This window comes from Micropterus dolomieu, linkage group LG01 (assembly GCF_021292245.1).
Source record: "Micropterus dolomieu isolate WLL.071019.BEF.003 ecotype Adirondacks linkage group LG01, ASM2129224v1, whole genome shotgun sequence".
NCBI classification, from domain to species: Eukaryota; Metazoa; Chordata; class Actinopteri; order Centrarchiformes; family Centrarchidae; genus Micropterus; species Micropterus dolomieu.
In genome coordinates, this window is record NC_060150.1 from 21,770,005 (window position 1) to 21,785,335 (window position 15,331).

The 15,331-nt window shown below is 43.5% G+C and overlaps 1 protein-coding gene across 1 annotated transcript in view; it reads right to left on the minus strand.

Moving 5' to 3' along the window:
- reck (reversion-inducing-cysteine-rich protein with kazal motifs) overlaps positions 1-15,331 on the minus strand; it is a 116,356-nt gene that overhangs the window by 1,160 nt on the left and 99,865 nt on the right. The gene's annotated exons all lie outside the window — the stretch shown is intronic.

Genomic DNA, 15,331 nt, shown 5'->3' on the forward strand with positions numbered 1-15,331 from the left:
CAAGCTAATCTTAAATGTCAAAGTAGAGAGGATCCTAGTAGGCCTATTTATTTTCATTCATTACACAATATGAATAAGCTATGCAGACAGTTGTAAAGAAAGAACATCTTTTTCTTCTGTTCTCTACTTGTTATAGTTACACAGTATTAGGGGTGTGGGCTGTATTAAAAGTATCCACTGTTCTCCCATGCTCTAACACACAGTAACGATGAAATGTGTGTTCTCACATTCTCCCTCTGTATGTACACATAAACAACAAGGCAGGGAAATATAAAAGGAATTTATTTTATTGTTTGGGTACATTATTGTTCAGTGTACATGGTCACATCTGAAACAAACTTTACGTGCTTGATAACTCTCCCACCCCGCAGACATCTACACGCCAATACCGATTTATATTCATAGCGGCAAGTGCTATGTAGCTCCACATAGGGGACACAGGAAGTGACATATAGCACCTTCATGCGGCGTCGGAACCGCGTTGCAAATTCACAGCCGCACCGGCAGAGCTCCAGAATATGCAACTCGGCCGGTTCACGCGCTACAAGTGCGAGGGCCCGCCCAACGCTGCTTGCAGCTTTAATTTCTTTTCTTTTTTTTTTCTGCAAAGTAAGCTCCTTTTTGGGGACCTGAGCATAATCGAAAACTCACCAAACTTTGCACACATGTCAGAACTGGTGAAAAATTTCGTATTTTATGGGTTTCGCGCATGGGCGTAGCAAAATGACTCGCTAGCACCACATAGAAAATTGGAAAAAGTTAGCCCCTCATTCACGTTCAACCTACATGCACGAAATTTTCTGGGGACATGTATCGTACCAAGACGCACAAAAAAGCCTCAAGAACCCGTACCCTAAAGTCAACAGGAAGTCGGCCATTTTGAATTTTATGGCCATTTTTTGATGATTTACACACTTCGTACTGTAACTCCTCCTCCTAGGGATTTAGTCGGATCGACGTCAAATTTCTGCTGTGTCTTCTAAAGGCATTGACTATGAAAAGTTGTGCTATTTGCGAGTTTTCGTCAATGGGCGTGTCTGTAGCATCGATGATTCGCCATGACACAGGAAGTTGTTGTAACTTCAGTGTACATGCTCACATCTGGACCAAAGTGTACATGTAGGATGAGAGTCCCGCCCTGAACACATGTACATGTGAATGTCATTAGTTCATATGGAGTAAACCCTGTTTCCTGATTAACAGAGCTCCTTACTGCCATGTTGATTCCTTCATGTGTGAAATTCAAATTAGGTGCCTCTAGCACTTTGCTGAGCTCTCTGTTGTCTCAATGATGTCATTGTAAATGTCTGAGAGTTCACATAGGCCACTATACTGTGAGATGTGAGTACGTGTAGAGGGTGACAGAGACAATGTGTGCCGTTTTCTGAATGATTTTTGCTACCCCTGCAGCGTGTTGAGTGCACTGTGGGAGTCTTTTTTCCATGTTGTCCAGCATTACACTTCACATCACTACATCAGCACTCTACGTTCTCCCCCTTTTTTCTGAAACAGTACCACATTTACCACCCCCTCTGTTTCAGAAACATCTGTGATTTGGGGCCACATTGTTCAAAGCCACATAAGGGTGAGGCACAGGAATGGTGGGTGTGGTGGAGTTAACGCACCTCAAATCATGCATCCTACGGTACTTCCCTGTGCCTGCTTCCTCTACAGGTAAAATGGGAGTGTTCCAGGGTGACTGTGAGGGCTCCAGGACCTATCAAACCATCAATTGTCACTGCTATCCCTTCCTCCGCAGCTGGTTTTTGTGGATTTTGCCTAAGCCAAAAAGGTGGCACAGATTGAATGGTAAAAGAGATTGGGTTACAATCAGTGAGACCCACGTCCGTGGGACCCTCACAGTGATTTGGGGAGAGTGTCTATCAAAGGTCCTGCACTAGGGTGATCCATCTTTTCCCTGCCATGATCTCTAGGCACCATCTCATGTTGCAGTGTGACTATGTCTGTGCACTGCAAGTGAATGCAATAAGTTTTGCAGCTGGGGGAAAAAGACACTTGTGGGAACTGGGTTGGAACCCAGTCCGAGCAGGCCAACGACCTCTTGACCATGGGTCCTAAATCTTTGGCTTGATGTTTGGGGTGAAGTGCCAGAGAAACATGTGGCACAGCTTCCTCTGACATCTTATACCACTCAGCCTATTCTGCAGTTAGCATGGTAGCTGATGCAACCCCCTCCGGGCCCACATGCAAGTTCTGGGAGGTTATATCCCACTTTTTCCCGTCAGTTGTTTCTGCAAAATGTTGCTGGTACCACTGGGTATTGTGTCTGTCATAGAAGAGCGTCACATGGGGAGGGTCAGGGGGAGGAGTGTAGGGTTCAAGCAAGGAGATCCACAGTTTCCACATCAGGAATGAGCTCATGAGTCCGCCTCCTGTTGGTGTTTCAGGTTCTAGGAGGCTCCAGTAAATGTCAGCAGATTCACACTGAAAGGGCTTCAACAACCACTGTCCAGGGCCCGTGTAGGAGTGACCACAGAGGAACTGAGTCTCATCTGGCAGAGTAACTACCAGTCCATCTGCACTACAAAGAATTGTGGCACCAAGTTTGATCAACAGGTCCCTCCCTAACAGGTTCACAGGAACAGTGGGTGAGAGTACGAAGGGATGGAGTAAGCACTGTCTCCCCAACTTTGTCAGCAAAAGTTTAGTTAATGGCAGCTTCTGTCCTACCCCAGAGAAACCTACCACCTCTACAGTTTTTGCTGAAATGTCTTTCTTCGGTTGGCTTTTATTAATGGTGGAAAAGGTAGCCCCGGTGTCAACTAGGAATGGCATTTTTCTGTTGTTGACCTCTATGGACAGCATGGGGTCTGCCTTTCCCCCGCTGTCTAGGTCTCTCTGTGGGGTGTTTCATAACTGAGCTCCTTGGTCTGGGCTCTGTCCAGACCAGTCCCAGTTGGTCAGGTCCCCCTGAGGGTATTGTCCTCTGGGTGCGGCCAGTGGGTTTGGTGCCACTACTCCTCTTGCCCCGCCCTCTGGGTTGTGTTTGGTGGTGCTGTTGCTGTTGGTTGTTAGGCCATTCTCGAGCCCAGTGACCTTCCATGCCACAGATGAAGCAAGCTCCTCCCCACTGAGGTCACCATGGGGGTTCAACTCTGTCTCTCCCCCATCCTCTACCTCCCCTGTTACCTCCCCTGGGAGGCCTCCACAGTCGGTTCCACTGTGAGTGGTGTGAGTGGTGTGGATCCACCCAAGGTGGCATGGGATACGTGTCCGGAGGTGGAATTCCAGCCACCATTTGCTTACCTGTAGGCTGTGGTGTAGTTTTCATTTTCTCATTTATTTTCTGCCTTGCTTCCCCCAGTTCCAATTTAAGAAGCTGAGTCTGTAGCTCCTTAACCTCATTATCTTTCCCTGCCTCCTGATCTTTAGCTCTCTGTAAGTGGTGGACTAAATGTCTCTCCCGAACCTGTGAGTCACTACCTGGTAGATGAGGATTAGCTAATATAGCATCCTTCACTGCTCCTGGAACCCCCTCCAATACAGCCCTACAGAACCACTCCTGATGAAATCCGTCTTTCCCTGGATGGCACCCTGTGTGCTTGGTCCATGTCTCCTTACTCTGCTCTAAATAGTCTCTGGGGCTCTGTTCTGATTTTCAGGGCAGCTTAGGGACCTTCGCTGAGTTTGGCAGGGGAAATCTGTTTCTCATGGCCTCACCTATTCTACCAACCACCACTGCAAATGGTGTCTCATCAGGATCATCATCTGTATGGGCCTCCTGTTCTAGGTCCCTCAACACATGTCTGGCCATACACCTGGCTGCTACTGCTCTCCAGTCTCCGAGGGCCAAATTCTGTCCATTTCTGTCTCTCCTCCTCCCATCTCTTTTCTTCTTTTCTCCACTTCCTCTTGTGCATCAGCCCTGCTGTTGCCTTCTGTTCGCGCGCTTCGTCCAACTTCCACTCACCTTCTCGTATCTTCTTTCATACTACACCGTGCAGCGCACCCACCCCTTCTGGTCCAGGTGCTTCCTCTGCAACTACACTCTCCAGTTTGCGCTTTGCTTCCTCCTTTTCTTTGTCTCTATCTTTTCTCTTATGTCTTATGTCTACCACCACTACTGCATTTTCAATTTGTTCTCCCCACGGCTAACATGGCCCCCATCCCCATCATCAATTTCTCTGTCAAACTCTCCATCCATCCTTAGCCTGCCAGTAATGTGTACTAGCCAGTCAGTTTGTATGGAATTCACCCGAGCAACTGACCCAATCAAACACTACTTCTCACTTAACTTCCTTTATTCACTTCGTTGTCACCGTTAGGTATCCGTGAAATAAAGGGGAGGTTTTTCGTGTTTGAGACACTAGCACCCAATATTGCCCTGGAGAGTATCTTTCACACACTCATACAATTCATTCACTACCAACACTTCATGTAAATCACCTTTTATCCTTAGAATTCGGAGGTCCTGAATTCCCCGGGCCAGTAACCCCGCGCTCTAGGGACTTTAACCCTAAGGGACCTGAGCCTTCCCTCCCCGTCAAGAGAGAAGTGGATATGCCAAATCAAGGACACAATATTCACTTTTTAAACCCTTTTACCATAACCAATAATCTCCTCCAGTTAATGCACTTTCTCTTTTAAACGACGTCGCACTCAGACCGATTTAGCTCTAAATTTGGATCAATTCAGGTCAAATCTGCAGATTCGTTAAAACAGGTTCTGCTCACCTTTTTAAGATGACCGGTCCGAACTACTTCGTTCCTTTGTGCTCAGTCAAGGGCCAAATCGATGATTTCACTCTCATCCCGGACGAGCCCCCAAATTGTTGAAGTAAGTCGACTTCACCGGGTTGTTGATGAGAAGAGATCAGATGAGACAGTGCCTTAAGTTTCGAGACCTTTATTACCAAACCAAAAGCAATTGCAGATATGTATCTGTCTCTTCCTATGCAGCCTGACAATTTATTTATTTATTTATTTATTTTTAAACCTGTCCTGCCCAGCAGCCTAGTATAGAGTATAATCACCTGGATACCATATTGTGCCAGACAGATTTTACTTTAACAAGAGAGTATTAAAATACTCCTTTGTCTGTTTTATTATTTATTTAATTATGTATTGATTTGTCACCGGGCCAGACGGGGGGCAGACACGGGGATGGGGGGGCACAAACAGACAGCACAGAGAAAGGACAACACCTGTAAGAGAAGGGGGAAAGGGGGATGGAATGTGGGGACAACAGGGAAAAGCAGTAGGAAACACCAATTGCAGAAAGCAACGAAACCTGGAATAAAACAGAGAGGGGGGCTTGGGGAGGAGAAAAACACAACAAACAAACACAAACAAAAACAAACAATAAAAATAATAATAATAATAGTAAAAGACAACCAGCCGAACAGCAGCAATGAACAGCTGACATAGTAAGACAACTAAGAGAAAAATGAAAACAAGAAACAGTCACACACACTAAATAAGCAACACAGCACAGCCACGAGAGCTGGAATAATAATTAATTTAAATAAGTAACTGAAAGAAAAGCATCAGGAATAATTCTATCAGGGACAACCTAAATTTGTTTGTGTCTATGTGTGAGACTGATTGTGTCTGTGTGCGTGTGGGTGAATGTGTCTGTATGTGTGTGTGTGTACATGTGTGTGCGCATAAGCCTGTTAAAGAATGTAGTTGTTAGTGAGAGTGGGATGCCACGACTGTGCCACACCTACCCCAGCAACAGGCAGGCAAGAACCCCAGTAGCCAATAGGGGTGGGAGAAAGAAAAAGAATAAATCAAAAAAAACCAAAGACTCCCAGACGCACCGCGATGCAAACGCGGAAGACCACGAACCAAATGCCAGTTGACAACGTAATGCCGATGGAACGCAAAAAACGTAACCCGCGGAAGAGCAGCGCCCGGACCGACCACCGCGCGCACACAACATAGACCAGTGCTCCCCCCCCACCCAGCACCCCACCACTGCGCAGCGAACAACCAAAATGCCCAAATGCCACGCAATCATCAACACCAATGCACAAGTGACGAGCCCAACGCGCACACTGCGGGAGCACGGCGACACCCAATGCCCAGCAGCCTCCCGCGAATCCTGCGTGCGAGGTCGGGCAAACGAGAGAGAGCAAACATCACACTCTGCCTGTCTGCCATGCGGTGTTTTGCACTTTTGTGTTTAGTTATTTTGGTCTGTTGGGTTTTGGGGGTCTGTCTTGTCTTTCGTCTAGTGTTCGGTAACCCTTGTCATGTCTGTTACCCCAGTGATCCCTCTGCATGTCTGTCTCTGTTTTCTCTCTCACTCTCTCTCTCTGCCTCGTTAGCCTCATGTCTTTCACCTGTGTTGCTCCTGCCCTGCTCGTTAGTCCCTGTGTATATATACCTGTTACCCTGCTCAGTTTTGGATTCTGGTTTTCACCCTTTTGGATTTCTGTTGGACAGTCTTTGTTTTTGGACTCAGTCAATCAGCCACTCTGTTTGTAAGTGTGCTCGCCTTTGTTTGTTTATTAAAACCCCTTGAACTGTACCTCCTTTGCCTTGCGTCCTGCATTTGGGTCCTCCAACCTGCTCAACCCTGCCTTCACCTCAAAACTGTGTCACAAACGGAACAACACGACAGCGAAAGCCAGCGGAGAGAAACACCAGCAGCAAGTCCCAGCCTGGCAGCAAACGCGCCGCACAGGTCACCGTGCACCCGCCAATAAAAGTCCGCCGTCCCCCCAACCGCCGGAAAAAACTAAGGCTCCCGGCACCAGCCGACATCCCCCATGCCCAGCGCGCCCCCCAGCCGCCGTGCAAGACCACCCAACCCAGCAACGAGGCAAAATCAACTAGCTCAGCTGTATGCCAACAACCCACCCACCCGTCAAGCACCCACACTGCACATCCTGAAAACTAACTATATACCTCAGTATCCAGAGGGGTCCAACAACTGGCCAACAGAAATGGGGAAGCACGGATCCGAGGCCAACGAAGCAAAACAGGGACGCAAACAGGTCCCTCCAAGCCAACGAGGTAATGCCTCCCCCGGACTCCAATGCACAAACTAAACGCCCAGCAGCCATTCAGAGACCCTGCCCAGGGAAAAAGCACAATGCATCAAGATGCATCGACAATTGCCCCACAATCCCACCGCAGCCCACCAAACCGCAATCAGCCTGACAATTTATAGAGGTAACTGTACCCAGAGTGGTGTGTCTGTGTAGTGATATGGATGTGTGGATGATTGAATCACAATGTATGTGTTAGTGTCAACACAACTTCCTCTTATCTAAGACTCACTAAGTATTGCAACACAAGTTACATAAGAGATACAGAGAGCATCATGTACCCTTCTCACACAAGGTACGACCGTTTTGGGAAACGGTCGTACTTCAGATGTTTGTTAGTTTAACGATGCATCGTACCAAGATAGTTCAATGCTACCTTCCGTGGTTGTACGGGAAACGCACCCCTGCATGGTGGAACTGAACAAAGGAACAAACAATTGTAAGTATTAATTCAGGGAAACAATGAAACCGTGTTTAAACTTGACCTAATAAAATGGAACTGAAACTAACTAATGACTGTGTTTACTTTAACTTATCTTGCTTGGCTATAGACTGTAACATAATGCGAAAACACAATTACCCTGGGATAGTAAGTGGTGCACTTGCCATGGAAAAACAAAGACATGTATAAACTAGAAGTTGTAATGGAGATAATGACCTGTATGAGAAAAGTGGTGAGCAAACCCACTTTGTCACACACACGTTTACTGTGGTTTAACGTTTTAATTTTATCTATTTTCATTTACTCAAAAACACACTGGTGTTTACCCACAACCTTCTTGCTGTGAGGCAACAGTGCACCACCGTGCCACCCAACATTCATGACAATAAAGCAAATTTGAATTCAATAGAGGTGTTTTTTTTTTTTTTTTTTTTTCATTCATGTCAATATTTTGGCATGACTGACGAAGATATAATGCGCACATTTTGTCTCTCCATCCATGCCAGATTGGAGCTGTTGGCTGACCCAAGGGCTGATTTGGAGCCAGTTACAAGGAGTCACGCAATACCGTCCTGTCTGACACAAATTTTAAAAAACCTTTAACAAGGCGTTTTCAAATGTCCAGGTGCATACTCCTTAGCTGTTGCTAAATCTGATGTTGAGTGACATGGGAGTGTGATCGCTTATCAAGGTATTGTGATATTGTTTGGCCACAACTCTAGAGATCTGTTTAGAGTCCAACAGCTTGAGATCAATCCTAGAATAGGATTTATGAACCATTCAGGAAAAGGAATAATCCCTGGTTGTAGTGTTTCGTAGCCTCGAGATGTCGACTAGATTTAGCTTGTGCATAGCCTTTTTTTTTCCTTGTTTGCAAAGAGCAAAAAAATACACTGAACAAAATTATAAACGCAACACTTTTGTTTTTGCCCCCATTCATCATGAGCTGAACTCAAAGACTTTTCCATGTATACAAAAGGCCTATTGCTCTCAAATCTTGTTCACAAATCTAACAAAATCTGTGTTAGTGAGCACTTCCTCTTTGCCAAGATAATCCATCCACCTTAAAGGTGTGGCATATCATGATGCTGATCAGACAGCAGGGGAATTGCACAGGCACACCTGTGCAATTCCCCTGCTGTGCAGGCATGTCGGCTGCAATAATAATGCATGCAATAATTTTGTTCAGTGTAGTTTTAGGGGCGAGAATTTAAGAAAGTCTGTTATCATTGGAGGTTGATCCAATTGGTTAAACTTTAATCCATAATTAAGGAGAGATTTAAGTTTTTGATATTCAAGAAAGCTGTTATTGCTAATTCCATATTGTGCCACTAGAGCCTGGAATGGTTTAAGTTATTGCCCTGGATGACATGCTCTAGATGTCTTATCCCTTTATCACACCACAATGAGGAATTTACCGTTTTCTTATTTTGGAGGATGTCAGGATGGTTCCAGATTGGAGTAAGTCTGCATGGGCGAATGATGAATGGCATGTTGGAAATTTTAATTTCCTTACAGAATGTTTGTTCCGATTGATCCATTTTGAGATATATTGTAGTCTGTTGGCCATGAAAGTAATGATGAAAATTTGGTAGTTCTAAAACACCACAATCTTTTGCTTTTAAAAGTTAGTTTGTCACGGTGACAGCCCGGCTGTTGGTGAGTGTCCTGTTTCTCCTTTCCCTCGCATTCTGGTTTCTCCTGTGCCTTCTCTCTCTCTCTCTGTGTGCTCTCTCCCTCTCTGCTCCGGAGCCTGGCTGGCTACCCACACCTGCACCTCGTTAACCTGCATCCCTGTTAACCTCCATTCCACTCCATCCTCGCTCGATCGCCGCAGCTCCTGACTTGGTGTCGCCGCTTCGTTCTGGCTCTTTTTTTGAAATTTCCCTTTGCTTCACGTCTCAGTTACCTACTAACCCTGTGTCTGTTTCCTCCTGCCAGGTTCACTCACCTCTGCCTCCCAGTTCGGCCAGCCGGGCTTGCTCGCCAGCCTCCTCCTCTCACCGCCTCCACGACGCCCTCCGGCTTCCCCCCTTGCACCCAGCCTGGTCCCCAGTCACCGCGTCCTCTCCTCCCCGTCTGCCAGCCTCCCTCACACCTCCAGCCTAAGCACCTTCCGCTCCTCCAGCTACTCGGTCCCCCGCGTCCTCGTCTGCCTCTCCCCGTCTTTCCACCTCGTCCCCCTTTTTCCTCAATAAACCTCTTTTTCAAACCCTCAGTTTGGGTCCGTTCTGTCTCCTACTGTTACATAGTTTTTAAACTGATTTGTGGAGTTTTATTAATAAAAATTTTGAAAATTTTATAGGTTGAGTCCAGTGACTTAAACCAGATGCCTGAGGGGGGGTGGGGGGGAGGGGGGTATCATTGAAAACAGGTAATTGATTTTGAGCAGGACCATCATTTTTATGGTGGCAGTTCTTCCCATGAGTGATATGAGCAATGTTGTCATCACACAAGGTCATCCTCTATTGATTTAAGTAGAGGTGTGTAGTTTAGCCATGACAGTTCTGACAGCCTGGAGGAAATAGTGACATCTAGATATTTATTATTCCCTGACTGTAGCTGTGTGGTAGATATAGTCATCACACATTACATGTAACACAGTGGATTTACTGAAATTAAGTAGTAGTCTGAGATGGATGAAAATGTATTTGTAAGTGTGAATTTCTCAGAAAGAGAAGTTTGTTTAGGAGGAAAGGTAATACAACATCTGCATAAAGGTTTATCTTGTGGTCTCATTTTCTATTTGAATTTGTTTAATATTTTTATTTTGTCTGATTGTGGCTGCTAATGGCGACTAGCAAGGGAGAGAGTGGACAACCCTGCCTGGTGTCCCTTTGATCATTTATTCTGACAGAAACTCCTAGAGAACTATATAATGTTTTAAATCCAGTCTATGGAGGAGTTACCAAATCAAATTTATGTAAAGTAGCGAATATAAATTTACAATTTACCCTATTCAATACTTTCTCTGCATCTAAAGAAACAACTGTAGTTTCCAAGTTATAGTCTATTATATTAAGTAGTCTGCGTGTATTGTTGGTGTAGTTCCTGTCCTTAATTAAACCTTTTTGGTCAGGGTGTATTATACAAGGAGTGACCTTCTCTAGTCTTCTCTAAACTGTAATTGGTTTGCTAGGAATATGCTGGATTTATTGCCATGTTTATAGTTCTGCAAGCGTGGTCTTTGCAACTGGAATTGGAGTCTTATTATCAAAAATTTAATTTAATTCAAGTTTTAATTTTCTCAGATTGTTCAACACATCTTCCTGCGGGGAGACAGTATGGGCAGTTTAATGTTTTTATATTTTTTTTATAGCTGTAATTCATGGAATCTCTCTTTCTTTTTTGTATGTATCCAGGTCTTTGAGCAATAATGTATTAGGTCTCCAATTTCTAGTTGGTGGTGACTCTTTTTTTAAATTCAGTGATAAAAACCGGCGAGTGATCGCGGATAGTGAAAGGATGAATCTGAGTCTGATGCTCAAAATTGAGCTGCTAACCATTGAATACGCCAAACATCACAAAGACCAAATTCACTCAAGTATTTTTTTAGGGTGTCTGTGGATTTCCAAATACGGTGACTGCCTGCTGTATTGAAGTCCCCTCCTATTATAAGAGCTGTGTCAGAGTGAGCAGAGAGTGAGGTGAAGAAGGAATGAAAAAGGGCTGGCTTTTGACTCACAATCCACCAGTAGATCCATGGATGAAAGCTAGTTTGATCCTTAGCATATAGGCTGTCACTATCATGCTTTCATATACATGACAGATGATTATTAGATACATTATCTGTGTTTGACTGTTTACCTAACAATTTGATCAAGCAACTGACTCAAAATAGAATTTAGAAACATCCAACTAGATTTGAAATTGAACTTTGAACAAAGATTTTGTGTGGATTAGCTCTGCAAACATGGACTATGTTCTGTTTGCGCTATTGAAGTCCCATATGAGTTAAGCCAAACTCTTCTGCTAAACATTTCATGGCTTTTTAGGGCATGTGAATTCACATGCTGTATTGGACGCAGAGCTGACCAAGCCACAATGCCACTTTTGCTTTAAGAAGGGACTTAAAAGAGTTCACTGACTCAGCCGCCCTGATTTCCTCAGGCAGGCTGTTCCAGAGCCTGGGGGCCAATTAGCAGAAAAACAACCTGCAGGTGTAATCACAACCTGCTGCATTATTTATTTAAGCAATAGCAGTTAAGGACCTGTGTCCACCAAAGTTTTCTTTCTTTGTCTTTTTTCAATTCATTGCAATGGGAGCACCGCATTTTACAACATGGTAAAAACGCCAGCAGCGTGATGAGGCGCTGAGTGTCTTTTCCGCGTTGAACGCTTTTTTCCGGTCGGAAAGGGCGGAATTGCATCACTCCTTGAGCAATAGTCTTTGAACAGGCTATTGAAATTTAAACTTTGTTCCAATATCACAGACATCTGGTGCAAGTACTAGTCTGCTCTGTGTTTGTGCGTTTTCGTGTTTGAGAGATGGAAATGTTCAATGACGTTATAAGCAATGAGTTATCTCTCTCTCTCTCTCTCTCTTTATTTATTTAATTATTTATCTCCGCTGGTAAAATGTGATCTGTATCAGATCACATTTTAATACCAGGTGTAATTGGGGCTTGAGAACCCTGTAGGTACCAAATCTGTGCTGCCCGCCGGTTCCCTATCTGCACACGTGCAAAAGTGGTCCTGTCTGTCAAAGAAGGTTACACAAACCAGAAAGGCTGACAAAGCGTTATTTGATCGTATTTAATGCAAAGGGTACCCTTCAGTGTGCATATGAATCACCCCCGGGCGCATCTGTTTGAGACTCCCTGTCTAGACTGGAAGCCCTAGCAGCTAGCAAGGTAGCTAGCTATGTTAGTGTGAAAGGTGTTGACAGCTTCCCAAAGCCCCTTACCCTTACCCTAACCATGACAGTGGTGTGTGCCTAAACCACAGTTAGCGATTGTATGCATGTCGACCGGCTAACCCTACAGCTGTGCACATCGGCCTGCTAGCAGCTAGGGTTAGCCTCCTTTGTGTTGCAACTTTGTTAGATTGTTGTCATTATTAGAAATTACTGTTGAATAAGGTTTTTCATCTTGAGTTTACATACTATTACATCATAGTGAACACTTTATCTCCAGTGATTAAAAAACATTTTGTTATCTTGAATAGGCACATTTTCGCTAACCTTCTTTGACTGACAGAACCTTTCACACGTGCAGAACGGATCCAGCAGACGGTACAGATTTGGCACTGACAACCCCCACAAAACTCAGATTATAACTCGAACCCTCTTTGTCGCAGAGTGATACGGATTTGTGCAAAGGAATTCGATGTCATTGCCGTTGTATACGCTCATTATATCACTACTATGACCAATCAGATTGCTTGATTTGATCTACCCATTTTATAATAGTTGTTAGTATATAGGGTAACTCGCAATCTAGAAAACTCTTACATGTTTATATCCAACAAACGGAATATTTCTTGACATTATTTGCAGTGTAGGAGGTTGAAAATTTAGAGGCACAAGTTTTCCAAAGGATTATTTTTGTCAAGGTTTTCAGACAGTATGACTTTACAATTCAGTTATTCAGTTATAACTTTATTGTTTTTAAAATCCAGAATGTAAACATCCAAAAGAGTTAACAGTCCTCTGGAGACCATATATGTGTGCACCAAATTCCCTCTCAATCCGTCCAGTAGTTTTTCAGATATTTCAGCCTGGAGCAAAGTGGTGAACTGATTATTCCAATACTCAACAATAGAGACACCCTGTTTAATGTATATGTGTGAAAATACTTTTCAAATGTGATGTTGAAATAGATCTCAGCTTGTATCTCTATCAAATTGTTCAGCAACAGATTAAACATTAGCTCTTTATACTCTCAAAAACATGTACAGCCGAAGACTGATACAATGGTCTTTTATATTACAGCAGCTATACCGACTGCTGAAGGCTGAGGGGAGAAGAGAAGAGAAACGATTATGAAGCGATCCTTGCCCTAAAGGACTGTGTGACACCAAGCATATGTTTTTTTTTAAATACAAGACATAAGATTATCTGCGGTCTCAGAGTTGAAATCTAATATTTATTGATAAAGCACTGGTTTGGCTGAAGGCCACACATTACATTATTTTTAACATAGTTATGGCAATGTGGGTCAGTTAGTCCGCCACTTGAAATATCTCATTAACTACTGGACGGATTAAGATTAATTTTTGTACGATCATTCATGTAATGACTTGCTCCCACCACTTATCCTCTAGCGCCACCATCAGGCTTGCCATGAAATTTGTTACAGCCTGTCCAGATGACAAACATCAATGAATTGGTGATGAAATGAAAATTATTGACAACTATTGGATGGATTGTTGTGAAATTTAATACACACATTCAGGTTCTCCACAGGATAAATAATAACGTTGCTTATTTCTTAACCTTTTCTCTAGCGCCACCATCAGGTCAATATTTTGATTTGTCCAATACTTTGGTTTAAGACCAAATACTTGCTTGCCAAAAACTCACAATCTGTAATGTAGAGTGTGCTGCTATTAATTGCATTTCTTTACCTTGTGCTGTCACTCTCTATACACTTATGTAACATACTTTTCATCAAAATGTTATGCCAATAAAACTTAATTGACTTTAACACAGGTATTATTTTTCTTTCAGAAGAGACTAACAGCCCAAGTAGATATTAGATTCTCATATCTTTAGTGGTTAACGTTTGAATGACAAAACATTGGAACTACAAGGACAATTTAATGAACACTCAGTTTTTCTTTTGTACTTTAAATGTCAGAAAATATCTCCACTTAATGAGTACCATTTTTAGTGGAGGCACCTTACTTTCACCACTTTAATTAGTGAGCTTGACCCACTGCCTACTGAACGCTATACCTTAACTTCTGTCGTACTTTTCAGATTTGTGATGAGAATGACAGAGATTAGAGGTTTGAGATCAGAATAAATGACTAGACTGTGTGTCAGCACCAATACTCAGTGCAACTGCTCACATCCTAAATGGAATATTTGATTAAAGAAAACAAAAAGATACAAAATATTTCATATTGAGAGTCAAACTAGAAGCCTTTGTGACAGCAGTCACAACATCCAACAGGGCAAGAAACTACATTAATGATATATGTTCTCTGTGTTCACTGACTTGGCACAACAACTAAATTCTCCTTCATATCATTGTCAAATGGGAACATCATTAGGCGCAAAGAAAATGCACTCATATAAATGGACTCTGGACTCAATAACCAATACTAACAGCTGTGTTCGGCTGGTTTTAGGTCACTGGCAAATAAATCCATAAATGAAGAAAATGAAAAAGCCACAATAACAAGTAAATAATTAAAGCTGCAAGCAGCGTTGGGCGGGCCCTCGCACTTGTAAGCGCGTCCGCGTGTGAGCCGGCCGAGTTGCATATTCTGGAGCTCTGCCGGTGCGGCTGTAACTGCAACGCGGTTATGACGCCGCATGAAGGTGTTATATGTCACTTCCTGTGTCCCCTATGTGGAGCTACATAGCACTTGCCGCTATGAATATAAATCGGTATTGGTGTGTAGATGTCTGCGGGGTGGGACAGTTATCAAGCACGTAAAGTTTGTTTCAGATGTGAGCATGTACACTGAACAATAATGTACCCAAACAATAAAATAAATTCCTTTTATATTTCCCTGCCTTGTTGTTTATGTGTACATACAGAGGAAGAATGTGAGAACAGCACACACAGTTACTGTGTGTTAGAGCATGGGAGAACAGTGGATACTTTTAATACAGCCCACACCCCTAATACTGTGTAACTATAACAAGTAGAGAACAGAAGAAAAAGATGTTCTTTCTTTACAACTGTCTGCATAGCTTA